At 40.7% G+C, this 27577-nt stretch overlaps 1 long non-coding RNA gene across 1 annotated transcript; it reads right to left on the bottom strand.

The window, feature by feature from the left end:
• Positions 1–634: 634 nt before the first annotated feature.
• LOC131246187 (uncharacterized) lies at positions 635–26006 on the bottom strand. Its single transcript, XR_009171230.1, has 2 exons — positions 25693–26006; positions 635–1266 (listed from the first exon to the last, which is right to left on the bottom strand). It is a non-coding gene; the product is annotated as an uncharacterized LOC131246187 (long non-coding RNA).
• Positions 26007–27577: the final 1571 nt, after the last annotated feature.

Raw genomic sequence — 27577 nt, 5'->3', positions numbered from 1 at the left:
TCGGAGTTTGATTAGAAGGTGACTGCTTGTGACATTTTGGGGTCTGCTGTGTTCTTGAAGGTCATGTCTTAGATTATGATGCTTCGGCCAGTGACTCCTACACTAGGAAATGACATTGATTAAATGGTTAGGATATGAAATGATATTGATTAAATGGCACTACAAGAAAAGTGTGCTTTAGCCTCGGTTCAAAACTATGGCTAAAAAGGTTAAAAAATGAGGCTAAAGCCTTTAGCCTCAGTTATCCAAACCGAGGTTGAAACCCCCGTGGGTAAAGGCTTTAGCCTCAGTTTTAGCAACCGAGGCTAAAATGACTTTTATAGCCTCGGTTCTTCAAGTGAAACTAAAAGAACCTTTTTAGCTTCAGTTTTCTTGAGATGAGGCTAAATCAAAAATTTAGCCTCCATTATTTCCAACTGAGACTAACTCCAAAATTTAGCCTCAGTTGCCTCCAATTGAAGCTAAATTTATTTTTAACCTCGGTTCTCAACAACCGAGGCTAAAGCCTTTAGCCACGGGAGTTGTAGTCTCAGTTTAGGTAACTGAGGCAAAACTGAGACTAAAGATAGATTTAGCCTTTGTTGGCATCAACTGAGGCTAAATTCAATTTTTAACAATTTATCAATAACCGAGGTTAAATCTAGTTTCTATCAACAAAAGTTAACAATATTATAATCAAATAGTGATTGAACCTATGCATGTTTCACCCATTTAACATCCATCAAGACAACAATTAGCACAATACCAACAAAACAATTAATGGTCTATTTAAAGTTTTCAAAACAAACAAACTGCCATTGCTGCTGCTGCTGTACATCCAGGATTTCTGTCATTGCTGCTCCTACCGCTGCTGCTGGCTTCATTTAGAGAATTTTTCCTTAGTTGTGTTTTTTTTTGGGAATTGCACCATAGGGCACTGAGATTGAGACTGTTGGAGGTCTCCGTCTTGAGGAAGTTGATGTTTGTGACATTTTTTTTCATCATGGATTCAATTTCCTGGTCATTAAGGAGTCAATTGTTCCTGTGGCCCCAATGCGAACTAAGCCTCCACCACCCTTGATGGCTTCTACTGTTTTTCGATAGTAAAAACAGTTTGTACAATAAGAGAAATTGAGGACAAAGATAAGAACAAAAGGTTATGCGTTACATGGAATGAATGGCATCTCCAGAGCATTTGATTCCTTCCCAGCTTTCTTTATAGGGGTCACCACCAACAAAATACCATCCAGTGAGTTGGGGTGGGAAGTTCAGGGAGATGTAAAAGTCCTGCAATGAGAAAAGAGAAGGGGTAACTTAGGAATTCCATTTGATCTGCTGAGTGGAAGTGTTAGAATTTCTGTACTAAGAAAAAGAAAGTGTGAGAATTTCATTTGGTCTTTAACCATTATTATGCACAGTATTCTCTGACATTTTAGTTTCTACAAATGTTGTTTTATTTGTCTTTTTTTTTTTTTGGAAAGCATGATAAGTATTCCATTTCATGAAGCATGAAAGTAGAGAAGTTTCACTTAAAGCAATCTTAATATGGAAGTTGTACAGTATCTTCCTCAAGAAAAGAATTCCCTCCCCTAAGTAATCTGAACTGAGGCAAAACCCAAGCACTGGTTCTCATTTAAACCAGTTCAGAAACCACAACCGAAAAATGAAAACAAAATCACACATTCAAACCCATGAGGTATATAATACAGAGAGAGAGAGAGAGAGAGAGAGAGAGAGAGTCATGGTACCAACCCAAGATCCTCGAAATATTCATGATCGAGTGTATTCTGGGCTGTGATTCTTCTGCTTGGTTCGAAGCAAAGCATTTTAGAAAGAAGATCGATTCCTGCTGGTTCAAGATCTGGAACCACAGTTGCCAAATCCTAAGTTCTAGACCTTCATTCTATGGCCTGGAAATAGGCTATTGAGGACAAATACAAAAACAGCCCACATATTCATCTGAGTGAGGGTGTTAAAGTCTTTAACCCTTCCAAGTCAGTATATTCTCCCAAATGATCTGTTAAAACTTTCACTCAAAAATAAAATACAATCAATAAAAGGAGAAGCAATAAAAATATTTAAATTACCATGCAAAGGATCAGTGATTGCAGATGTTTCAGAAAATAGTACTGTCCAAATAGAAATACAAAGAGAAGCAACCACTACCAGAAAAATGAGAAAAGGCTACGGATTTAATCCGTAGCTGTAGAACAATAACTACGGTTTTCATCTGTAGCACGGCCGTCGTGTAGGTGCTAAGCCAATAGGTCGAAAACCTATAGCTACGGATTTAATCCGTAGCCATAGATTCCAATAGCTACGGATATAATCTGTAATGCCTATTTCTGTAGCCAAAAGTACATAAGGCTACGGATATTATTGGTAGCTAAAAGTAGTGTTGGATCCGTAGCAATATGCTGAATTTAATAACAACTACGGTTGTCAGATTACCAGCTACGGTCAATATCCGTAGCTATTCCCTACATTAATTTTTTTTTATAATCATTCATTCATTCAATTACCACCTGCATAATCATTCATTCATTCAATTACAATCATTCATTCATTCATTCAATAATGAATCAATTACAATCCTCCATTCTACACTCAAGCTAAGCCAACTCGACCCAAATACATGTGATTGTTCCCAACCCAACCTAAACCAACCTGAATTTGCTCAACCAAAACTGGATCTTGACAACCCCAACCCAACCTGATCAGAAAAAGAAAAAGTCGAGAGAGAGAGAGAGAGAGAGAGAGAGAGAGAGAGAGAGAGAGAGAGAGAGAGAGAACTCTGAAAGCCCAAAAATTGACTTTGTGGAAGAGAGCATGGTTAATAAAATTGTTTTTTATGTAGCCCATGTACCTGTTGTGAAGTGTTATAAGGTCTCTTATGAAAACCTGATCTTGTGATTTGATGGTGTCTTTATTCTCTGCCTGTGAAAAATACTTTGTGGTTAGTTGTGTGCTCTAGAAACCCATCAAAGGCTATGGTTCAATGCCTATTACATTGAACTGAAACAATTAGTTTTCATGACCCAATTGCAATTATCTTAATATTCATATCAAGAGTACTACTCTCAGGAATTCAATTACTCATTGGGACACTATTCATGTTCTAACTTATTAGAATTTGTATAATTTCTCATTTGTGTAACAAAATAGGAAAAAAAAGCATATGGTTTCCTACCTCAGGTTTGTGCTTAAAAACAGAAAGCATTACAGTCAAGAATCCCATCTTAGCAGTGAAATGAACTATCTTAAGCAATCCTTTCAGATGTTGCAAAGATGCAATCCTCAACAGTTCTTGCACATGAGAAAACATGTTAAAATGAATAAAGGAACAAGGAATTTGCATGATTCTAACAACAAATGAAATGCAATGTCAGGTGATGAATTTCATTTAATATACTACTCAATATGGAAAGAAGATAATCAGTAAAGGTTAAATGAATAGAACTTTCCTAAGGCCACATGCATCTAGACGTGGCAACACATGTAGACCTGGCACATGAATAATTAGGACCATTAAGAGGCCTGGCTAGGGATTGGCTTCGACCCAAATTTTGAATTATTTGGGCTGGGTCTGTCAACCTGGGCCTATTCAAAATTTCCATTTTTCCTAGCGAGCCTAAGCTTAGCCAATTGACAGCCCTGAGAATAAAACATCCAAGATATATATCATGTCCAGCCAAATGTAGATGATCTGAACTATCAATCAGGCTGATCAACTGATGGTGTGGGAGACACATCTGCAAAAACATCACAACAGGCCCCTAGCATTTTTGTTCAGACCTTGCAATTACCATATCAAATGGCATGAACAAACAAAAGATAATCCAGAAACCTTCCTTGACTAAGGAAATCATTTACTATAATCTAAATCATTGAAAAGTCTTCCAGGAGGGACAACCTTTTGCATATTGATAGTTAAAAAGTTCAAACATTCAGATTTCACAATTCTCCACTCATTCTTTAGTGATTCATATGCCTGAAATAGATTTAGCAAACCATATTATCTTTAATTGAAATGGCATGTATCGCATGAAAGAGAAACTAAAGAAAATGATTAGGTGAATCCCATAGAGAAGAAGAGAGTACATTGCTGACACAAATTGCATAGGCTTCCCATCATTTGCAGATCTGATCTAAGCTCAGATAATGGCCCGATCTAAGCTCAGTTAAGAGCTCTTATTTGAGTTGAGTTAATGTCCAGATCTAAGCTCTGTCTTCATCCAAATCTAGACCTTAACTCACGTCTAGATTCTTGCTTGTTTCCACTACCAGATCGTAGGTTATTTAACACCAGCATGCTGTTCATTTTACATCCCAAATTATTGTCCATTTATAGTTGAGATTGCTAGCCATTCTTCTGTAACGCCCCAAAATTCGAGGGTCGAGTAGATGCCCAACTCCCGAGTTCCAACGCATCACTTATGCAACATAGATAATGATGATTAAATGTTGTCCGTATTAGTGCATTAAATATGAATGAGATTATACTAAATTAGCATATTATACTCCAGAGACAATTGGATTACGCAAGCGGAAGATTGTGATAATATATAAAGCATATAAGTGGTTGTAGGTCCCCAGAGTATGAACATGATACCAGGTTAAATAATTACATGTTTAGTTCCAAAATATATAAATTGATGAAGTGTAATGTCATCTAGTCCATATCCCTATAGCCCTGGTGATGCAACTCCAGGTCTACATAGACTTGCCAGAGAGTTGCAAGTAGGAGAACTGCTCCTCATCGTCGTAGAAGTCAGGCTTTGCCTCGTAAGCCTTGACATCACCTGAAACTAGAACGGAGTCTGGTTGGTGTTTTAAAACACCATCCCAGAGTGGGAGTGAGTGATCAACTCAGTGGAGCTATAAGGCAAAGGTTAACATGTTATCAATTTAGTCAAGTAGTAATGATAAAGCAATACAACAAGCATTCCTAAATACTCTGGTTAATGCAACGATGATATGTATTAATGATGTATGCCCTCGCTTGCACTCCCTCTGTGACATCATCTCACGGTCGTGCATGCAACACTCCCATTGTGCTCAACTCCAATGCCAAAGGCACATGCAATGCGGTGCATGTACGTGATTAGCTAAGTTCTTAATTAGACCTATTTATACAGCAAGTTTGAGAAGCTAAGGTACCTCCCTTTATATCATTAACCCAAACAATGATCCATCTAGGGTCGTCAATCCTAGTTAATCACATATAATAGGCAGTTTTAGGTCGCTACGGAGAGGCTTGTCACCTCAGCGCAGGCTTAGTTTATACTCGAGGTCACTACGGAAAGGCTCGTCACCTTAGCGTAGTCCTAGCGTATACTCGAGGTCACTACGAGAGGCTTGTCACCTGATTGTAGGCTAAAAGGTCGAATATAGTGTCCCATACCACTGTATTCGGCTCACGAGTTTAGGTTGCTCACTAGTCACTAAAGGGAGGCTCGTCACCCCATCATATGCCGACAGCTCGACCACGGTTTCCCATACCACCATGCCCGGCTCATGAGTCTTGGTAGATCGTAGTACCAAGGTTAAAAGGGATTTTCATTGGTAAGTTAGTACCTTAGATTCAAGCAGTAGAGTTCATACATGGTGAATATACATTAGGCCAATCGGGTTACTTGACAAGCTCGACTGGTACGAGCGCACATTGACTTAATCGACATAGAGCGCATACACACTCTTTGTAGCCTAACCACTGTCAATAATCACCGTACGACTTGGAGTCATCGACGTGTCCATGGTAGCTAAACTGATTCAGCCACTCGATCAAAAGTCGTTACCGATTGCCTGGACTACATTGTAGCCCCAATCACACTCCAAAACAATTGCATTCACATGTGATAGTCCAAGGCAACATGTGATAACCAATCTAAATATAAATCTCATTTGAGCATTTCAACGAACACATAATGCACATGTTATTATACATAGGCATTTCATCCATAAATCACGTAATAGGAAGATAAGTTACATGAAGGAAACTATAACTATAGACAAGGGAATTGAGAATCTTATCTCAACACCCTCATTAAATACATTTTAACAAGCATTTTCTCATTCAGGCATTTTATCAAACACTTAGACTACACATATCACATACATGTAATAAATTAGTTAAAATGTATATTATAGCAAATCCTTTCACAAGGGAGTTGCCACATGTACAATAATCATGTATTCCTAAGTAACAATCATGGCAAGCACAAATCATAATTTCATATTCGTACAAACATTTAAACAAACACATGGAATGCATTTATTTCAACATAGTTCATATATATATGTAATACGCGAAAAACATCGCATCTAAGCATATGTGATAGCAATCAAGTCAGTCACAAATCATTAACTGGCATTGAAAGCCTTGAAAACCATAACCTAAATGTTTATACCTTTCGTCGGTAAACTTGTATCGAACTCAGTTCGAACACTATGCCTTCGTTTACGGCACAACGGCTACCAGAATCATGAAATAGGCTAGCTATTCTATCGATTCATCTACTTAGATACCTAAAACAGATTAGGGTTTGGATTTCTTACCTAAAAATGGAATCAAAATCACCGGTGTAGCAATACAGGAGGGATGATTTGGCACGTGGAGCGATGGGATCGAATCCTGGCAGTAAACCCCAACTCTCTCTCACTTCTCCTCACTTTCTCCTTCTCTTTTCTCTATTCTCTTCCCTAGGGTTTGGTAATTCGTATGGAATGAGAGAGGGGTGGGTTAAGGCCCTTATATAGGCCCAGAACTGATGTCAGTGGCCCAGGGCTATGGTATACTTAGGATATAGCCATAGGGTGGCTGTTTCGGGCCAACAGAGCTCATATAGAGGTCCATTTCCTATATATGGTCTAGTGAAAGTCCCCTGGCGATGGATCTACGGCAGGTTAAAGTTTCGGTCTAATCGGGTTTGTTGATCGACAGCGGGGGACCTGTTTCAGTTTAACGGTCATCGCCACTCGATCAGGGCCACAAGTACACTGATCTGTGTTGGGAAATTTCCTTGATCCGACGGTGTAGTTGGGTCAGAATCTAATGGTTTGAAACCTTAAATTTGGCCTGCAAGCGAACGACCCAATTCACTTAAGTTTGAGTCTGTTTTCTAAAGATATTCACGTTTCCCACACACTTCACTCTGGGCTCAAGTTGTATGTTTTTGAATACTATTTGGATTTAATTTCCGAGATGGTTGTCAAGCCCAATTAGGCAGTCATAACTGTATAGTTTCACGTTAATCGGACTTTTAACGTGCGGTCCAGGTCTGATACGAAATTTCAATGTGCTCCCGAGAGCAACTGGGTTTTGAGATTGATCCTAGGTTTTAAAGAAATGTAGAATTAGCGATTCTGCTAGTTTTGGGTCTTACAGATCGTATAAAAAGTGATTTGAGCTAATCTACTAGTTAATTCAGCGTAGTACTTAATTAATTTTCATCTAATTTCTAAATGATTCAGTCCTTAGTGATTTTTGCTTGAGCTGGTACTTGGGTCTTTGTACGGATTTTTCCAAGATGTTACAATCTACCCCCTTAAAGAAAAATTTTATCCTCGAAATTAGTACCTTTTTGTACTCCTCGAGAATCTGAGGGTAGTTCTTTTGGACATCGGCTTCTGTTTCCCAAGTAGCCTCTTCCTCAGTGTGATGTGTCCATAGCACCTTCACAAGCGGGATAGCCTTATTGCGCAGCACCTGTTCCTTCCGGTCTAGAATACGTGTCAGTCGCAGTACATAAGTAGTATCCTCACTCAAATATACCTGTTCCCATTTGATAATGTGGGAAGGGTGAGGAACGTATTTCTTCAGCATCAATACATGAAATACGTTATGCACGCCTACGAGTGGTGTGGGCAAAGCAAGGTGGTACGCAACCACACCCACTCAGTCTAGTATCTGGAATAGGCCAATGAAACGTGGCGTGAGCTTCCCCTTCTTGCCAAATCAAAGGACACCCTTGATGAGGGAAACCTTGAGAAACACATGTTCCCCAACCTCAAACTCTAGCGGTCGCTGTCTCGTATCGGCGTAGCTCTTCTGTCTGCTCTGTGCTGCCAGAAGTTGACGCCTGATAACGTCGAACTTCTCTGAGGTTGCCTACACTAACTCGGGGCCAATCAAACTCTTCTCGCCAACCTCTGCCTAGTAATGTGGTGCTCTACATGGGCGCCCATACAGTGCTTCGTAGGGGGCGATATCAATACTCTCCTGAAAGCTGTTGTCATAGGAGAACTCAGCATAAGGAAGACAGTCATCCCAACTGTCTTTGAAATCGAGCACACCTGCCCGTAGCATATCTTCCAACACCTGATTCACCTATTCCGTTTGCCCATCTGTCTGTGGGTGGAACGCAGTACTGAACTTCAGTTTCACACCCATTGCCTCCTAGATAGGAGTCCAGAAGATAGATGTGAATCGCATGTCTCAGTTCAACACGATCTCCATAGGCACTCCATGCAGATGCACTATCTCCTTGATGTATAGCTTGGCCAAATCGTCTGCTGAGTTTGAGACTCTAATAGGGAGAAAATGAGCCGATTTCGTCAATCGGTCCACGATCACCCAAATGGACTCATGCCCTTTCCTCGTCTTCGGTAACCCTGAAATGAAATCCATAGAGATGAAATCCCATTTCCATTCAGCTATGGGCATGGGCTGAAGTAGTCCAAGAGGTCGGCAATGCTCTACCTTGACTTGCTGGCACGTGAGACAATGGGACACATAATCTGCTATGTAGGCCTTCATGTTGTCCCACCAGTATGACCTCTTCATGTCTCGATATATCTTCGTACTACCAGGATGCATCATCATCTTCGAATTGTGAGCAGCTTCGAGAACTTCCTTTCTCAAGTCATGAAGGTTTGGGATGCATAGGCGGAACGATAACGTAAACCCCCATCCGTACCAACTCTCCATTCTGAATCTTCACTGTCGCTCACCTGCTCTCTCATCCTTACTAATAGTTCATCGTCTTTTTGAGCCACAATAATCTGGTCGTCGATAAGTGGCTGTATCGGAATGTGTGCGAGGCTCTCGAATGGTTCCTCTACCGTAAGCTTCTGCTCAAAGTCTCACACAAACTCTACCATGTTCCATTCATTGATCATCAGTGGAGCCGCAAATGCTATAGTCTTCTTATGGCTCACCGCGTCTGCCATAAGGTTGGCCTTGCCAGGATGGTAGGAGACCTAGAACTTGAAGTCTTTCAAAGTTTTCATCCACCGTCATTGCCTCATATTCAAGTCCCTCTGTGTGAATATGTATCTGAGGCTCTTGTGGTCACAAAAGAGCTCGAACTCCTCTCCATAGAGGTAATGTCTCCAGAGCTTCAATGCAAAGATGACGGTTGCCAAATCTAAGTCGTGTGTAGGGTAGTTTTCCTCGTGTTTCCTCAACTATCGCGATGCATAGGGGATAACCCTGTCCTTCTGCATTAGAATACAACCCAAACCAACATGAGATACGTCGGTGTATATTATATATTTGACCCCTTGCTCCGGCAATACTAGCACAGGGGCAGACGTCAACTTATCCTTCAGTTCCTGAAAAGCTGCTTCTGCCTTCTCATTCCATGCAAACTTAAGATCCTTCCGAGTGAGCTGAGACAACGGTCTGACTATCTTGGAAAAGTCTCTAATGAATCGATGGTAGTAGCCTGCCAAGCTAAGAAAACTCTCCACTTCAGTGACCGAACTGGGCTGCTCCCAGTCCTGAATTGCTGTCACCTTAGCAAGGTCCACAGCTATGCCTTCCTTGGACACCACATGTCCCAGGAACTTGACTTCTTCCTTCCAGAAGTCACACTTCTTGTACTGAGTGAACAACTGGTTCTTCTTTAGAGTATCAAGGACTGCTCGTAAGTGCTCCTCGTGATCCTCCCAACTCTTAGAGTATATCAGAATGTCATCTATGAACACGATGACAAATCGGTACAGATACGACCGAAACACCCGATTCATCAGATCCATGAACATGACCGGTGCATTCGTGAGTCCAAATGACATCACAAGGAACTCGTAGTGTCCAAAACTGGTTCTAAATGCTGTCTTTTGCACGTCCTCATCCCTGACGCGCAACTGGTGGTACCCTAATTGTAAGTCAGTCTTCAAGAAATATTGTGCCCCTTTCAACTGGTCGAACAGATCATCTATCCTGGGCAACGGATACTTGTTCTTCACTGTCACCTGGTTCAACCTACGATAATCAATACACAATTACAGCGAACCATCTTTCTTCTTCACAAATAGCACGGGTGCTCCCTAAGGAGACACGCTAGGTTGTATGAAACTTGACTCTAACAGGTCATTAATCTGTCTCCTCAATTCCTCCATTTCACATGAAGACATGTGATATGTGGGTAAGGAAATGGTTGTCGCACCAGGCACCAGGTCGATAGTAAAATTGATCTCGCGTTGAGGAGGTAATCCAGGTATTGTCTTAAACACTTCCCAGAAGTCCTGGACTGCGGGCGTGTTTCCAAGCATCGGACCATTATGATCTTTCAATAGGATAGAATAACAAAGGACCCGGAAGGGGCAACTGACCTGAATGGGGAATGTGAAGGTCAAGTTTTCGGGTCCGTGTGCCATCTCCAGTCGGGTCTCGTAGTCGATCTCGACCCTCATTTCAGTAAGCCAATCCATGCAGAGGATAATATTGTAATGTTATACCGTGGTGACAATCAGGTCAATACATATCGTTCTGCTCCCTAAATCTATCAAGCAACCCTCGCACAACTTAGTGGCATTTGTAAAAGTTCCTGCTACCGCGATAACTCTCACCCTAACCATAGGGGTCGCATTCAACCCTGAGCGCTTGATCGTAGAACATGATATCATAGAAATAGTAGACCCAGTGTCCACTAACAGAAATACGAGTGTACCTTGGGTGTGGGTAGTGACCTTGAAGGATAAAGGCACTATAATTGCTGACTCAGATGCTTTAGCTGCAAGCACATGTACTCACGCCTGTTGAGAACGGTTCGGTTGTGGTGCCATAGGCCATTGAGGCGGCCTAGATCGAGGTGTAGTGGCCTGTAAGAAGGCTATGTAGGTAGTACAAAATGTAGAGGTGGAGCTGAGATAGCTGGTGGCATCTACCGGTTGATCCTCTGAGGAGGCATAAAGCCGTTATCCCTCATCCTAGTGAAACACTATGTATCTGCATGGCCCGACCTCTTATAATAGGTGCACCATATATCAGGTCACCTCGACTGTGTCGGTGGAGCCGTAAGTTGAGGAGGAGAATCTGCTCGCGGCCTCTTGCTGAGGAACGGTCGGCTCGGCAAGTCTGGTCGAGGCCTAGGAACCATAGGTGCACATGTACGGGATATCCTATCCCCATCCTGCTCAGCTCGTAGGGACATGCTCACTAGCTCAGCATAATTGTTAATGCTAATGCAACATATCTTCGAGCAGATCTTAGGCCACAAACCCTCAGAAAATCGCCCCATCTTCATCGACTCATTTGCTAGGATCAAAGGAGCATATCTGGCCAGCTCTGTGAACCAATTCTCGTATTCTGCCACTGTCATCCCTCCCTGTCGGAGGTGAAGGAACTCTCCCTCCTCATTACGGTAGGTGAGAGGAAAATACTTCTCATGGAAGCGAGTCTCAAAGGCTTCCCATGTCTATACTTACGCAGTAGGCATCGTCTGTAGGATACTATCCCACCAGAGGCTGGCCTCCTTCTCAAACATGTATGTTACTAACTCAACCTGCTCTGCCTCAGTATCTTAGAGATGCGGTCAAGCCAATACTTGGCCTCCTCGGGTCTGTGAGTTCCCACAAAAATGGAAGGTCGGAAGCACTGAAATCACTCGAATAAGTTGTCAGCACCCACATTCTCAGCAGGGTGTACAGATGGTGCAGGTGGAACCACGCTCATGTTCTGGGAAAGGGCCCTAACAATAGTGGTCCAAATCTGCTGCTGCTGCTGCTGCATAAGGAGCATTATCTACTCCACCTATAAGGGGGAGAAGCCGGCTGAGGCATGTGAGGCATCGATGTAGATGCACGGTTCTGCTCAGGAACTGGTGGTGCAATAGGTGTAAGCCCATTAGTGGGGCCAGTGGCCAGTTGAGAATCCAGCGTAGTCTCGTAATTCAGGCCTAAACTAGGGTCCGTATGGCTATCGCTGAGGGGAGGTCCCCCGTCAATCAAGTCACTAAGTGTAAGATGTGCCGTACTCCGTGTGGCCTTATGTGGCATTCCCTATATATAACATAGGGTGCAACACATGTAAGATTTTGCATAACAACACTCAATTTCTCAAGCATTCTACACATTTCATAGCAAAAGGAGCTGCAAGCATTTTATTTAACAAAATTTGTCACAATACATGAGATATAGCTTTACATGAATCATGACAAGAAATGCATGTGAGCTAACCTAATCAAAGCCTTAAACACCAAACACACCATCAAACCTACCCTACTACTAAGCCTATCAAGGCTATAACATAGGGAGCAAAAAATTAAAGAAATTCTAAAGATGACTACAACATGGGACTAGTCGTCAGAATCTGGTGGTGGAGGAAGGGCACCCTTATCCTGTAGACAACACAGGATAGCCTTCAAGGTGCGAGACACCTTCTTGAATTTTTATTTCATTTTCAAGCTTTGCCCGGGTCTCATTGACCTCCTGTCGCAGGGCGACCTGACCCTCCTCAATCTGAGCCAAATGGGCTTCCAAAGCAGCCCGATCACTATCGCGCTCATGTGTAGTAGGAGGAGAGCCCTCATCAGTGCCTTGGGCCTCCTCTTCTTCATCTTCTTACTCTTCCTCTTCCTTGATTTCTTCCTTTATCTCATCTTCACCTTCTTCATCACTTCCTTCCTCTTCACTTTCTTTCTCATCCTCACTCTCATCGAGTCGGGCCTGATGTTGTCGTGGCCCAATATTCATGTTGTTGAGAGTGGTGTCATTGATGAAATGGATCGGCGTAAGCCTTTCTGAGCAGAGTCTGTAGCTGAATTCACGAGCAAGCTTACATATAAGTCGGCCGAATGGGAGTGAAATGCTTGTTCTAGGAAAGCACGCGGTCTGAACTATCTATAGTAGTACATACGTAGGCAAGCACAGTTTGTTTCCTTACCTAGCTTGGTATAAGAAGTCTACCATCAGACACGTGCATTCGGTACGGTTGCCCCACCTAGGATACACATTATATGTGAAACTGTGGTGAAGCAGGTGGAAATCTTCTGTCAATTTCGTTGATGGGAGGTAATTGCCTTGCGTCCAATGAACCAGTTGGCCACAAAGGAATCGTGTACGACGATCTCTTTCTTGCATACTCTTGAGGTTCTTCTCCCTAGCGTGTACCTCTTCTCATGGAATCCTCATGATTCGGGCTATCACGTCTACATTGACTGTTGATTCTCGCCTTCCTACAGAAATAGTGAACTGTAGAGGCTACAGTAGTGGATCCCGAATGTGGGCATAGAAGGCTCGGACCATGTTCTCGCATGCGTGGACTTACCTTCAAATATGGGACCCCACCCGGAGTCCAACAGGAGGTCCATTATCGGATATAGCCCAAACAACTTCTCATCCACATGTGCTTCAAATACAACTCTATGGGCACGAAACTTACCGTGTTCGATGCCCGCCGGTAGAACTCTTCTGAGTGGAATCTGGGGATCGAGATCTTGCTTCGTCCGTCGCTCTCGGGCGGTGCTTGTGCTAGCTTTGGCACCCACTTCCTTCCTTGGATGGGTCGGGTGGCTAGGCCTGGCTTCATCGGTGGATGCCCTTCTCTTTCTCATGAGGGAAAGGAATGTGGAGAGTGAAAAGATGGCAGCTACTAGCTCAAAAAGAGCCATGAAAGCGAAGAAGCTTGATGGAGAAGATGGGTTAATGGGTTTTGGGCTTTACGAGACACAATGGTGAACTTGTGTGCTCAAATGAGAAGGAAAGGGGGGATTGGAAGTTGTAGGAGATGGGATTTTTGAAAGGGAATGGTGGTGGGTGTATGTGTATTGAAGAAGATGAAGAAGGTGTAGTATGGGATGAAGATTTGAGAGAAAAAACTAAATTTTTAGAGGTTTGGAAAGCTTAGAGGGGTGAAAATGGGAGAAATGAAGTAAATGGGGGATAAATAGGGGTCCCCACATGATTTCGTGGGCCCCACATGTGTGTACATCGGTCGGCCCAATCGGCCTGGCATGGCCCGACAGGCTTGCTATCCGCGGATAGTGAGGCCTCGCCGTTGGGGCAATGACATGGCCATTCGCTGGTCAGGGGGCGATGGATCACCCTAGGGGTGATGGCATCCCCCTCCTGGGGTTCTGTATGTGTGCAGGGTCCACTCTGGATCACCTCGATTTGCACCGTTTGGGCCCCCGAGTCCGTTTGAAGCGTTTCGGGTCCGATCTCACGCATATTCACGCTCTTCGGGTTATTTGAGTGTGGAAAAATGTCGAATCCTCATCTAAACCCATCAATTGATGGTTTAGAAAAGGATTGAGATCACCTCGCACGATCACAGATGCATATGGGTCCCGTTTCTATGGTCAGTTTCGCTTTAACGGTTATATGATCACCGTCGGGTGAAACTTGAGATTCTAGGATCATTTCTACGTTTCATCGCTCCCTCCTAAGTCAAAGTACATCAGTGTGTGTCGTGTTACCATAACCCAGGTCCAGTTTAATCCAAATCATACTCTGATACCAACTTGTAACGCCCTAAAAATTGAGGGTCAAGCAGATGCCCAACTCCCGAGTTCCAACGCATCACTTATGCAACATAGATAATGATGATTAAATGTTGTCTGTATTAGTACATTAAACATGAATGAGATTATACCAAATCAGTATATCATACTCCAGAGACAATTGGATTACGCAAGCAGAAGACTGTGATAAGTATATAAAGCATATAAGTGGTTGTAGGTCCGCTGAGTATGAACATGATACCATATTAAATAATTACATATTTAGTTCCAAAATATACAAATTGATGAAGTGTAATGTCATCTAGTCCATATACCTGTAGCCCTGATGATGCAACTCTAGGTCTACATAGACCCGCCAAAGAGTTGTAAGTAGGAGAACTCCTCATCATCGTAGAAGTCAAGCTCCGCCTCGTAAGCCTCGACATCACCAAAAACTACAATAGGGTCTGGTCAGTGTTTTAAAACACCGTCCCAGAGTGGGAGTGAGTGATCAACTCAATGGAGTTATAAGGTAAAGGTTAACATGTTATCAATTCAGTTGAGCAGTAATGATAAAACAATACAACAAGCATTCCTAAATACTTTGGTTAGCATAAGGATGATATGTATTAATGATGTATGCCCTCGCCTGCACTCCCTCTGCAACATCATCTCACGGTTGTGCATGCAACACTCCCGCTGTGCTCAACTCCAACGCCAAAGGCACATGCAATGCAGTGCATGTATGTGATTAGCTAAGTTCTTAATTAGACCTATTCATATAGTAAGTTTGGGAAGCTAAGGTACCTCCCTTTATATCTTTGAGTCAAACAATGATCCATCTAGGGTCGTCAATCCTAGTTAATCACATACGATAGGCAGTTCTAGGTCACTATGGAGAGGCTCGTCATCTCAGCGCAGGCCTAGTTTATACTTGAGGTCACTACGGAAAGGCTCGTCGCCTTAGCGTAGTCCTAGCGTATACTAGATGTCACTATGAGAGGCTCGTCACCTGATCGTAGGCCAATAGCTCGAATACAATGTCTCATGTCACCATATTTGGCTCATGAGTTTGGGTTACTCACTGGTCACTATGGGGAGGCTCGTCACCCCACCGTAGGTCGATAGCTCGACCACGGTGTCCCATACCACCATGCCTGGCTCATGAGTCTTAGCGAATCATAGTACTAAGGTTAAACGGGCTTTTCTCTAGTAAGTTGGTACCTTAAGATTTAAGCAGTAGCGTCTATACATGGTGAACATACATTAAGCTAATCGGGTTACTTGACAAGCTCGACTGGTATGAGTGCACGTTGACTTAATTGACATGGAGTGCATACACACTCCTTGTGGCCTAACCACTGTCGATAATCACTGTACGACTCGGATTCATCGAACGTGTTCGTGGTAGCTAAACTGATTCAGCCACTCGATCGGAAGTCATTACTGATTTTCTGGACTACATCGTAGCCCCAAACACACTCCAAAATAATTGCATTCACATGTGATAGTCCAAGGCAGCATGTGATAACCAATCTAAATATAAATCTCATTTGAGCATTTCAACGAATACATAGTGCACATGTTATTTTACATAGGCATTTCATCCATAAATCACATAGTAGTAAGATAAGTTACATAAAGGAAACTGTAACTATAGACAAGGGAATTGAGAATCTTATCTCAACACCCTCATTAAATACATTTCAACAAGCATTTTTTCATTCAGGCATTTTATCAAACCCTTAAACTACACATATCACATACATGTAATAAATTAGTTAAAACTTATATTATAGCAAATCCTTTCACAAGGGAGTTGCCACATGTACAAAAATCATGTATTACCAAGAAAAAATTATGGCAAGCACAAATCATAATTTCATATTCGTACAAACATTTAAACAAACACATGAAATGCTTTTATTTCAACATAGTTCATATATATATGTAATACGTGGAAAACATTGCATGTAAGCATATGTGATAGCAATCAAGTCAGTCATAAATCATTAACTAACATTGAAAGGCTTGAAAACTATACCCTAAACATTTATAGTTTGCACCTTTCATCGATAAACTCGTATCGAACTCAGTTCAAACACTACTGCACAACGGCTATATGAATCATGAAATAGGTTGGCTATTTCATCGATTCGTCTACTTAGATACCTAAAACAGATTAAGGTTTGGATTTCTTACCTAAAAATGTAATCAAAATCGCTAGTGTAGTGATACAGGAGAGATGATTCGACACGTGGAGCGATGGGATCGAATCCCGGCAGCAAACCCCAACTCTCTCTCACTTCTCCTCACTTTCTCCTTCTCTTTTCTCTCGTCTCTCCCCTAGGGTTTGGTAATTCGTATGGAATGAGAGAGGGGTGAGTTAAGGCCCTTATATAGGCCCAGAACTGATGTCAATGGCCCCAGGGCCATGGTAGACTTAGGATATAGCCAAAGGGTGGATGTTTCGGGCCAACGGAGCTCATCTAGAGGTCCATTTCCTGCATACGGTCCGGTGAAAGTCCCCTGGCAATGGATCTATGCCAGGTTAAAGTTTCGGTCTGATCGAGTTTGTAGATCGACCGCGGGGGACCAGTTTCAGTTCAACGGTCATCGCCACTCGATCAGGGCCACAAGTGCACTGACCTATGTTGGGAAATTTCCCTGATCCGAGGGTTTAATTGGGTCAGAATCTGATGGTTTAAAACCTTAAATTTGGCCTGCAAGCGAATGACCTAATTCACTTAAGTTTGAGTCTGTTTTTTAAAGATATTCATATTTCTCACACACTTCACTCCGGGCTCAAGTTGTGCGTTTTCGGATACTATTTGGATTTAATTTTTGAGATGGTTGTCAAGCCTAATAAGGCGGTCATAACTATATAGTTTCGCATTATTCGGACTTTCGACGCGCGGTTCAGGTCCGATATGAAGTTTCAATGTGCTCCTGAGAGCAACTGAGTTTTGTGATTAATCCTAGGTTTTTAGGAAATGTAGAGTTAGCGATTCTGCTGGTTTTAGGTCTTACAGATCATATAGAAAGTGATTCAAGCTAATCTACTAATTAATTTAGCTTAGTACTTGTAATGACCCAAAAAATTTCATGCTAAGACCCGAGTACTACCTCAAATTCTTGAGAAGTTATATGTGGGTTAATTAGCGCTAAACTCGATTGCTTGTGAAATTAGCATCAATCACTTTAAATTTGATCTGCAAGACTCAAAACCTATAGAATCATTAGCGCTATGTTACCCTGAAATTTGGGATTTAATGCTAAATCCAGTTGCTCTCGGGAATATTTGGAATCTTTGGATCGGACCTGGACCGCGCTTCGAAAGTTTGATAGTGATGATCTTAGGCAGTTATGGTCACCTTATTGGGCTTGACCATCACCTCAGAAATCAAGTCCAGATGATGTCCTGGGTCGATTTATTTGAGTCCGGAGTAAAGAGTGTGAGAACGGTGAGAAATTAAATATGATTTTATGAAATCTGAGTCGTGTCGCTTGCGCGACAATTTTAAGCAATCTGACTGTTGGATTCTGACCCAATTTCACCCTCGGATTAGGAAAGATGGCCCAGGCATGTCATAGTGCTTGTGGACCTGATCGAGTTTCGGTGACCGTTGAATTGAGATTGGTCCGCCACGGCTGATCTGTAAATTCGATCGGTACGAAAACTCAGTCTGACCTAGATCTATGGTCAGTGAGCTTAAGTCTGACCGCGCGTGGAGAAAGGACCACTGGAAGTGCTTCGTTGGATCGAGAGAGGCCTGATTTGGTTATAACCTAAGTATACCTTGGCCCTGGGGCTATTTTCATCAATATTAGGCCTATATAAAGACCTTAAAACCCTCACTCTCTATTCCATACGAATTTCCTAAACCCTAGCTAAGAGAGAGAAGAAAAGAGAGAAAGTGAGAGAGAAGTTGGTGAATCATTTGAGATTCTTTCTTATTGCTCTGCATCCTTAAACCATCACTTCTGAATCGTTATTCCGGTGATTCTAAGTTCATTCTTGGGTAAGTTAATCAAACCCTAATCTGTTTTAGAGCTTAGAATAGTCTATGTGTCAATGTAGCTCATTTCTACTTATGCCTTAGGTTATCTAGTCGCCGTTGACGAAGACTTATCGTCTGAATTAGATCGGTGCACTTTTTCTGGTTTAAGGTGCAGACTATATTCGTATAGGTTATGGTTTTCAAGGCTTTCAATGTCAGATAATGATTTATTATTATTGTGGGTGTAATTTCACATGCCAAATGCGATGTTTATATTGCGTTCCTGATATATATGAATTATGTTGAGATTTGCGTATTCTATGTGTATGTAGAAAGTATCGTATACGTATTAATACGAACATGTGTTTGCCATGATTAATTGTCGTGTACGTGTACTAGTTGTATGTGTGTCAACTCCTTGGTAAAAGGAATTGTCCAAATGTGTGTTATCACCAACATACGTCATGTATGTTGGAATATGTAGTCTAAGTATTTGTAGAAATGTCTGAATGGTCTAATGTGTAATATATTATCCTATATTCGGGCGTTGAGAAGAGATCCTCAACTCTCCTATTGGTGTGTATGATTTCCTATATTTAATTTACATTCTCTGTTATTTAAGTTCAAGCACTACTTATGTTGAAATCCATGTTAAGTTGATATTCTTCAAATGCTCACATACTGTATGATTTGAATTGTTGTTCCATTACTGTTCTAAATTGTTGATATGAATATCTGTTGTAGTGAAATATGTTTGGGACTATGGAATAGTCCAGGAAATTGGTGACAGACTTTGAGCTCGTGGCCGAGGTTGCTTTCGCCACGAGGGACGTGTTTGACGAACCCGAGTCGTATTAGGGTTGTCAGCAGTGGTTTGGCCACATGGAGTGTTTATGCACTCTATGTCGTTCAACTCAACGTGCGCTCGTGCTAGTCGAGTTCGTTAAGTAACCCGATTGTCCCGGTGTATGTTCACCATGTATGGACGCTATTGTTTGAATCTAGGGTACCAAACTTACCGATGAAATTCCGTTAACTGTTGTACCTTGATTCGCTAAGACTTATAGCCGGGCATGGTGGTATGGGACACCGTGGTCGAGCTGTCGGCCTACGCTGGGGTGACGAGTCTCCTCGTAGTGACCAGTGAGCACACCAGACTCGTGAGCCGATTATGGTGGTATGGGACACTATATTCGTGTTGTCGGCCTACATTGATTGGTGACGAGCCCTTTGTAGTGACCCCGAACATACCTTGATACTGCATTAAGGCGATGAGCCTTAGAGTAGTAACTAAGGTATGATAGGCGTGCATTGATTGGTGACGAGCCCTTTGCAGTGACCTAGAACCATATGATCGTATGAGATTTCCTAGGACTGACAACCCTAGAATGGATCCCTGTTTGGGAATTGATATGAGGAAGGTACTTTAGCTTCCCAATCCTACTGTATGAAAAGGACTAATAACAACTTGGTAATCATATTCATGCACCGCATTGCATGTGCGTAGGAGTTGTTGGCACTGCGGGAGGTTGTCATGCGTAACGTAAGATGAAGACGCTGAGGGAGTGCAGGCGAGGGCATGCATCATTTATACATACATCCTTGCATTAATAAGAGTACTTTAGACTTGTTTGATTATATTGCCTTATCATTACTGCTTGATTGATTTGATATCATGTTAACTTTTACTGTATAATTCCACTGAGTTGATCACTCACTCCCACATTCTGGGACGGTGTTTCAACACCAACCAGACTCTGTCTTAGATGTAGATGATGACGCGACCCCTGAGGTAGAGCAGGAGTACGAGGATGATGAGGACGCGTTTTCTATTATGCAGTTCTTAAGCGGGTTCATGTGAGCCGTGTCCTGATCGACGGGGATTCTGAGTTTTCTTTTGGAATAGATGAATTTCATTTTGATACTTGTATTTTGAAGTTAAACACTTGTAATTATGACCTGGCAGAGCATACATAGCACAGGGACTTACACATGTACACATATATTTCTTTAAGTCTTCCGCTTGCATTTTTTAATTATCCTTGGATTATGTTTGCAGTTTGGCTTAATCTATTCCATGTTTTATGCACTCATACAGACAACATACATCCATCATTACATATGTTGCATAAGTGATGTTTTGGAACTCGGGAGCTGAGTTATGCTCGACCCCCAAATTTCAGGGCGTTATAGTACTTAATTAATTTTTGTCTAATTTCTAAAGGATTCAGTCCTTTATGATTTTTACTTGAGGTGGTACTCAGGTCTTTGTATGGATTTTTCTAAGACGTTACATCTTCAGTCCAAATCATAGCCATTTAGGCCACTTTTATGATCCTCCATCCATCTAAATTATTAGCTATTCATCTGCTAGCCATTCATCTACATTCATGGCCATTCATCTGTATTGCCATCCATCTATCCATCACTATTCAGATGAAAACCACTTGCTGTCCATTCAACTCTTGAACCTGTAGTAGATTAGTCGTTATCCGTTGATATAGCATCTTCGAAAAAAATCAACCAACTTATAAAGCAATAATAATAGCAATCACTCATAAAAATAAATAAATTAATAAAATAAAAAGTCTAAAATGAAATGCAAAGATGAAAAGTTGTAAAAGTCCATTTCAAGGGAAGATAGCCAACCAAATCAAACTCTCACTATTTTCATAGAGTTAGAAAAAGAGAAGGGTGAAAGTTGTGAGACCCTACTAGAATAATGATGCAGAGAAACAAAGCATATGAAATGCACATCCTACAATCACATCCCATAACTATAAGTGTAGTTCTTAATCCTAAATCAATACCTCGCATACTAGTGTACAAAAATGCTATAACCTGCAAATGGGGCCCAACAAACTAATAGTCTGGATCATTGAACCATGACTCCCACTAGGTGGGAATACCGTGCATATGCTTGGATCGAGGATCATACAATTCTTCCAATCTCAAAATTACCTACTTTATTACAAATATTGAGAATGTACTATTGATTACCCAGGGTCAATCACCTATATCTGATTCAATTGTTGGAATAGAGCTATGTAATAGGGAAAATGTACATTGGTACTAATTTCATGAACACCAAGACTGCCCACTGAATAATGAAAAGAAAGGGAATGATGCATTATATCTAAGAATATAAACAAATTTTGGATATGCTTTAACATGGTCTATTTTTGGGGAGATTCACGTTGGAGACACCAATGCCCAATCAGTGCTTTGATCAAAGATAATCAAGTAGGAAAATCTCATTTAGCATTCTCGCATGACATGGGCATATGGGATTCCCTCCCCATGATATAAATAATATTCCAATGTTGAACTAGCTGAAACCCTGAATACCATGGTTAAAAGACCTGGTGACTTGGATGAACTGGTTGTTCCTGAGATGAGTTGGGACCCACCCAATTCAGGGCTGAATCAGCCTCATGGTATTGAACCGGCTCAGGTCTGAATACCGGAACCTCATAGAAAATGTAGGTACTAACTAAAATACAATAATCAACATTTGAAGCCAAAAGACTTCATGACTCTTTATAGATATCCTCTAAGCCATGAAAGCATGATCGCCAATTACTGCTTTTGGCCTGTTTATAATAACCTAATTTTCTGCCCAAAATCAAGGGCAAGATTCCACATAGGACACCAATTATGCCAATGAGTGATTTGAATGTGCTGTTTATTTATTTATTCTACATTGCTAAAAAAAAATTCTCTAACAAAAAAAAATGCCAAAAAAAGAGGCTTGAACAGAGCCATTGGACTGGCTGGTTACATTTAAACTGGTCAAGCCTGCTAGCCTGGTTATATTGTGTAGATTGGTGCATGCATGTATGAACTCATATGACTCACAAGATATTCTAACCTCTTTTTTTATGGGTGGCAACATTGCAGTCACCAAGGTATTGGAGGCTTTGGAACTGCAGGAGCTGCTTTTGGAATGTTAGGTGCCGACCAACAGTTCGCTAGGTACCCCCTACCAGCCACCCTGAATTCTATATCCTCCCCTAGAGGAAACCCTTTTAGATAAAGATGAAACAACATTTTAGATGCCATTTTACGATCAGAATCTTGCATCACTAGTTTATATCCAAAGCAAAAGTTTGATTAGTATCTGTATCATTAAGGATAGAGCAGAATGTTATCTTAACAAATGAAGGATTTTCCAGTAATATTCAGCATTCATAAGGCCTATACTTCCATTTGACCATTTAAAATTAGTGAAGAGAAAAGAGGAAAAACAACATATGAATGATTGAGAGAGACAGAGATGGAATGGAGTGAAGCTATTCAAGGGGACTGAACTAATTTTTATGGTTTTGGTTTTTGTGAAATCTATCTTATTCTTTCATTGGTATTGTATATGCTTTGCCTTCTACCTAATGATTTGTACATTCTGTATCGTCATCTCGTTGTTTGTATTCTCTGTATGGTATGTAATTTTCTATCAGGCACACTTGATGAGTGGATCAATTCATCACCAACCTGCTTTAGGCTAGAATTACACCCAAGCAGGAGTTAACCCTGATGAATGTACAACATCTCTCAGACATGCCACACTGGTACAAGTAGGGCACTGGTGTTTAGCATAATTAGCATTCACCCAAGGAGCAAAAGAGGTGATGCTAGCCATCCTAAGGTAGGTGTTCTACACAAGATTGCTGAGAACAGGATTGACGAAGAGAAGCATGTTTCAGTTCATCTCAGCATGGGGCCGATAATTATTACCCAAATACAAATTAACATAAATCTTTGTTAATTGCAGTAAAAAATGCAAAATAAAAGATCAATACCTGAACGGAAGTAAATTATAAGTTTCATCTGAACATACCACTGAAACTAGGCAATGTTTGTTTCCCTGGTCTAGGCCACAATATAGGACCCCAACATCCAACTCAGTCGTAATGGTTGCTAATGTTGCCAATATGTCTTCTGCACTTTCACGAGTATTCTGCAACCCAGAACTGTAACATCCACACCAACATGTTTTATCAATTTAAATGTTTGGCAAAGAAGCCATGGGTGATTTTTAGAAGAAAAGGCGAAACTCAACTCAGCAGCCATTGGTATACCTGTTGTGAAAACATGTGGAGTCGTTGAAAGGATATGATGGATAAAGATTTCTCCTTCTCAACGCAACAAATTTCAAAAACAGAGAGAGAGAGAGACTAACCGTTTGCGGCGAAAGGAAATTTTAGATTTCAGAAACAGATTTCTCCTTCTCCTTCTTCTTCTTCTCCTTATCCTTCTTCTTCTCCTCGCGGCGAAAGGGGGTTTTGAAAACCCTAGCGAGAGAGAGAGAGAGAGAGGTTGGGAACTAGAGAGGGGAATGCAGCCAAGAGACAGGGAGAGCGGGAGATCGAGAGAGGGTGAGGGAAAGAGAGAGGCTGAGTGCGGGAGAGAGATGGAGAGAGAGATTTAGAGATGGGTTTCGGGAGGCTTGCTACGCGTGGGAGAAAAGGGCGGATGATTTGGGAGGGGTGCATTTCATTTTGGCAGGGGCGCGTTTCATTTTGACAGGGGTGCGTGATGGATGGCCCATTTGGACTTTGGGTTTTAGGACTGTGGGGCCCACAGTGATGTATTTTATTTATCCACTCCATCCATTAATTTTAAAGTATTATTTTAAGTGTTGATACAAAAAATGAGTTAGATTGAAGCTGTAAGAAGACCACACAACATATTAACAATAGAAATTTAATTTTTATTATTTCTTATGGTGTGGTCCACTTTGACCTTTATTCTACATAATTTTTGGGCTCATCCACTGAAATTATATATCAGAATTGATGGACGTATTAGATCAAACACATATATTCTAATGGGCCCCATGGAGCCCCTTAAGCACCATTATGGTTATTGTGAGGAGGTATGTTTTAGCCACAAACCAATTAGGTTTTAGCTGCGGATTAAATCTATAGCAATATTACTACAGATTTAATCCATAACCAAAAACTTTCAAAGTCCATGCCATTTGCTCGATTTTTTGGTAGTGAACATAATGTGCTATTCGGCCATTGATACGAGATATGTATCTATGTTTACCTGAAAATAGAAACGCAAAATTGTAAGAAGATATACATAAATCAAGAGAGATCATACAAAAGCGTGATATACCTCGGAGATTGCACAAAAAGAAATCAAACAAACAGTCTACGATGAATTTAAAAGAGCAAATAAAAAAGAAAAATCAAATGAAAGAACCTACTGATTTTGAATAAAAATAGAGCTTATCAACAACTAATACTCAATATATTAAAAAATTCACAAAAAAGAAGAAGAAAGAAACAAAGAAAAAGAAAAGAAGCAGAATCTTGTAAAGATTTTTGAAATTCCATTTCCAAGGAAATCAAAATATTAACAACTTGAAAGTACACTTTTGAACTTCTAAGATGAGGTATTTTTTCATTTGTGCAGATTCCTCTAACATCTCTACCCACCAGGGGATTCCCCTTTTTGAAAATTCGTTATAGCTAAAATCAAACTATTAACAAAGAAGCCACTAATTGCTGGCAAATGGTTTTTGAAATTCTGTTTACAAGAACGGAAATCAAGAAAACTCTGATGCTTTGAAATGCTTCTGTCAATTGATTCTCTTGGATTCAGTTTCAAAGGACAATAATTAAGATCGTTTGCAGCTAAAAATCGGTGCGGTGAATCGAATAAATGATTATTTTTAAAAAGAAATTATTCAAACAGAAGTATTATAAGATCAGATAATAAAGAAGTATAAGAAAAATCAATCAGTCAAGATAGGTTTCAAGAACTAGTATCTAACCAGTCACAGCTTGAAATCGCTCAAATAGATTGAAGATTATCAGTAAAAACCATCAAAGATCATTCAATTCAAACAGGATGAAAGAAGAACACAGGTATTCGGAGATCAGATAGAAGATGGAAACAAGTATCCCAATCAAAGGTTGGCTTACATAAATCCCAGCATACTAAAACAAGATGCGCTGGGATTCTAGACATTGGATTTGGGCCTTGTTCAATGATACAAACTGTTTATAAAAAATGCTTGGTAAGCTTAAGGTCACCTGAATTAGAAGAGCTAGAATCCACGACGGGTAGAAGCTTCTTCATCTTATTCTGGCTGATCTGGCTTTAGTTGACCTTTGTAAACAATTGTCCTGCAAAATCAGAGCTATCTAGTTCTAGTAAACTCAAAAACTATAACAACTTCAGAAAATGGAAGAAAAAAACATAACTCCTCTTTGTTGATGTAGGTTTTGAGTGAAATAAGAGCTATCTAGTTCTAGTAAACTCAAACCCATAGTGATGGCCAAATGCAAATTCATATATGTTTGTATTTTTTTTAAATTTTTTTTTGCCTAAATCTCAATCTAACTTATTTTCTTATTTAGTCCCTGCAAATCTGCATGCATACACATATATGCCTTATATTGCATTCATAGGTGATCAGGATCTCAGGCACTTGCAAAAAATGATTTGCAGTTTAAGTGACAATCAAGGGACATAGCTAGCAATGTTTTTCGCACTCAACTAGAATTTTCATGGTAAATGATGATTCAAAGGGAGATCTATATGAATTAGATTCTTGATCCTAATCTTAGCTGAGATTGTCTCACCATGTCCGTCCCATAATATAAACAAAGTAGACATTGACTCATCATCTCACCTTTGTCCATAAAGTCTTTTCCTTCTAAGCAACCTTTCATCTAAAGAAAAACCAAAATCAATCCAATAACAACATAACAACCAGCTACGATGTGACGATTGCTCTAGGTAATAGCCCATTGTCACCACCTGCATCAGGTGCAAAGTCCACAAGGAGAAAAGATCAGATATTATGACAAGGAAGGCTATGAAAAGAGAAAAGATCAGATCTTCATGTGCAAGGATGTAGAACCATATAGGAAAGGAAATTCACTTTTTACAATGAGATGTATACGTCGAATCTAAGACTCAACGTGTTAGATCTTCGAAAGTTTTGGTTTACTCTCTATTGCCTTAATTGAAGCATACCTATAAAGAAGAGAAGAAAAGAAAAAAGATTTCACCACTTACCACCACTTATCAAACTAAAAACACCGAAACCAGAAGGAAGAAAAAAAAGGGAAAATATCCAAGAGTGTTTTTTTATAGAAGAAACAAGATTTCATTAGAAAAGTGGTGAGATACTGCACCAAGAGTTTCAGTTCTAGTGACATGTTAGAAGTTTTTGTAAACAAACTCTTTTCCATGTGAAGCATCTCCAGACCTTGGTGTTATGCAAAAAGTGCATCCAGAGGATGGGAAACACCTCTCACTTTCATCCAAACTCAACAGTTAGTAAAAAAAATAAAATCATGACAACATAACAAGTTGTAAAATATGAACCACCACAAACTTCATCAATTTTTATCAGAAACAGTAATACAAAATGGTAGCTAAATATAAACATGCATTCCAAATTAATGAGAATAGCCACAGCTGCTTCCCTGTGTGCCAACCTCAACTTTATCTCCTCCAGAATTTCAGTACTATCTTCTTAACCGGTTTCAAGTGTACTCTTTTGCTACAAGTGGGTAGATTGAGAACCTCCACTAAGATCTAATGCAGAAGACATAATGATGTTGAATCTAACACTACCAACTCCCAGGACAGGATACCTGTAATATGGCCAGCCTTCCATCCCTGGATGGTAAACCAACCCTTATAATCTTGTCAAAATAACCATTTTAACAGAAATTTAGATTATATTTACTCTAGAACTTAAAGGATAGTTCTAATGCAAACCCGTGATGTTGAAACTTTGAACCCATCCATCTCAGTTAGTATTTGAAGCAGACCTTGCTCCCTTTCAGCGCCACCCTACAATCCATATGTGAGTAAACCCATTTTTACCAACAATGCCTGATAGTGATAGGTAAAATACAGAGATAAGAAACTTTACATATGGAATTTCCTTAAAATCATTAA

The sequence above is a fragment of the Magnolia sinica genome, chromosome 5, assembly GCF_029962835.1.
Source record: "Magnolia sinica isolate HGM2019 chromosome 5, MsV1, whole genome shotgun sequence".
In the NCBI taxonomy this organism is placed as follows: domain Eukaryota; kingdom Viridiplantae; phylum Streptophyta; class Magnoliopsida; order Magnoliales; family Magnoliaceae; genus Magnolia; species Magnolia sinica.
Note: the sequence above shows the minus strand (reverse complement) of the source record. Positions and strands in the feature narration are given on the sequence as shown.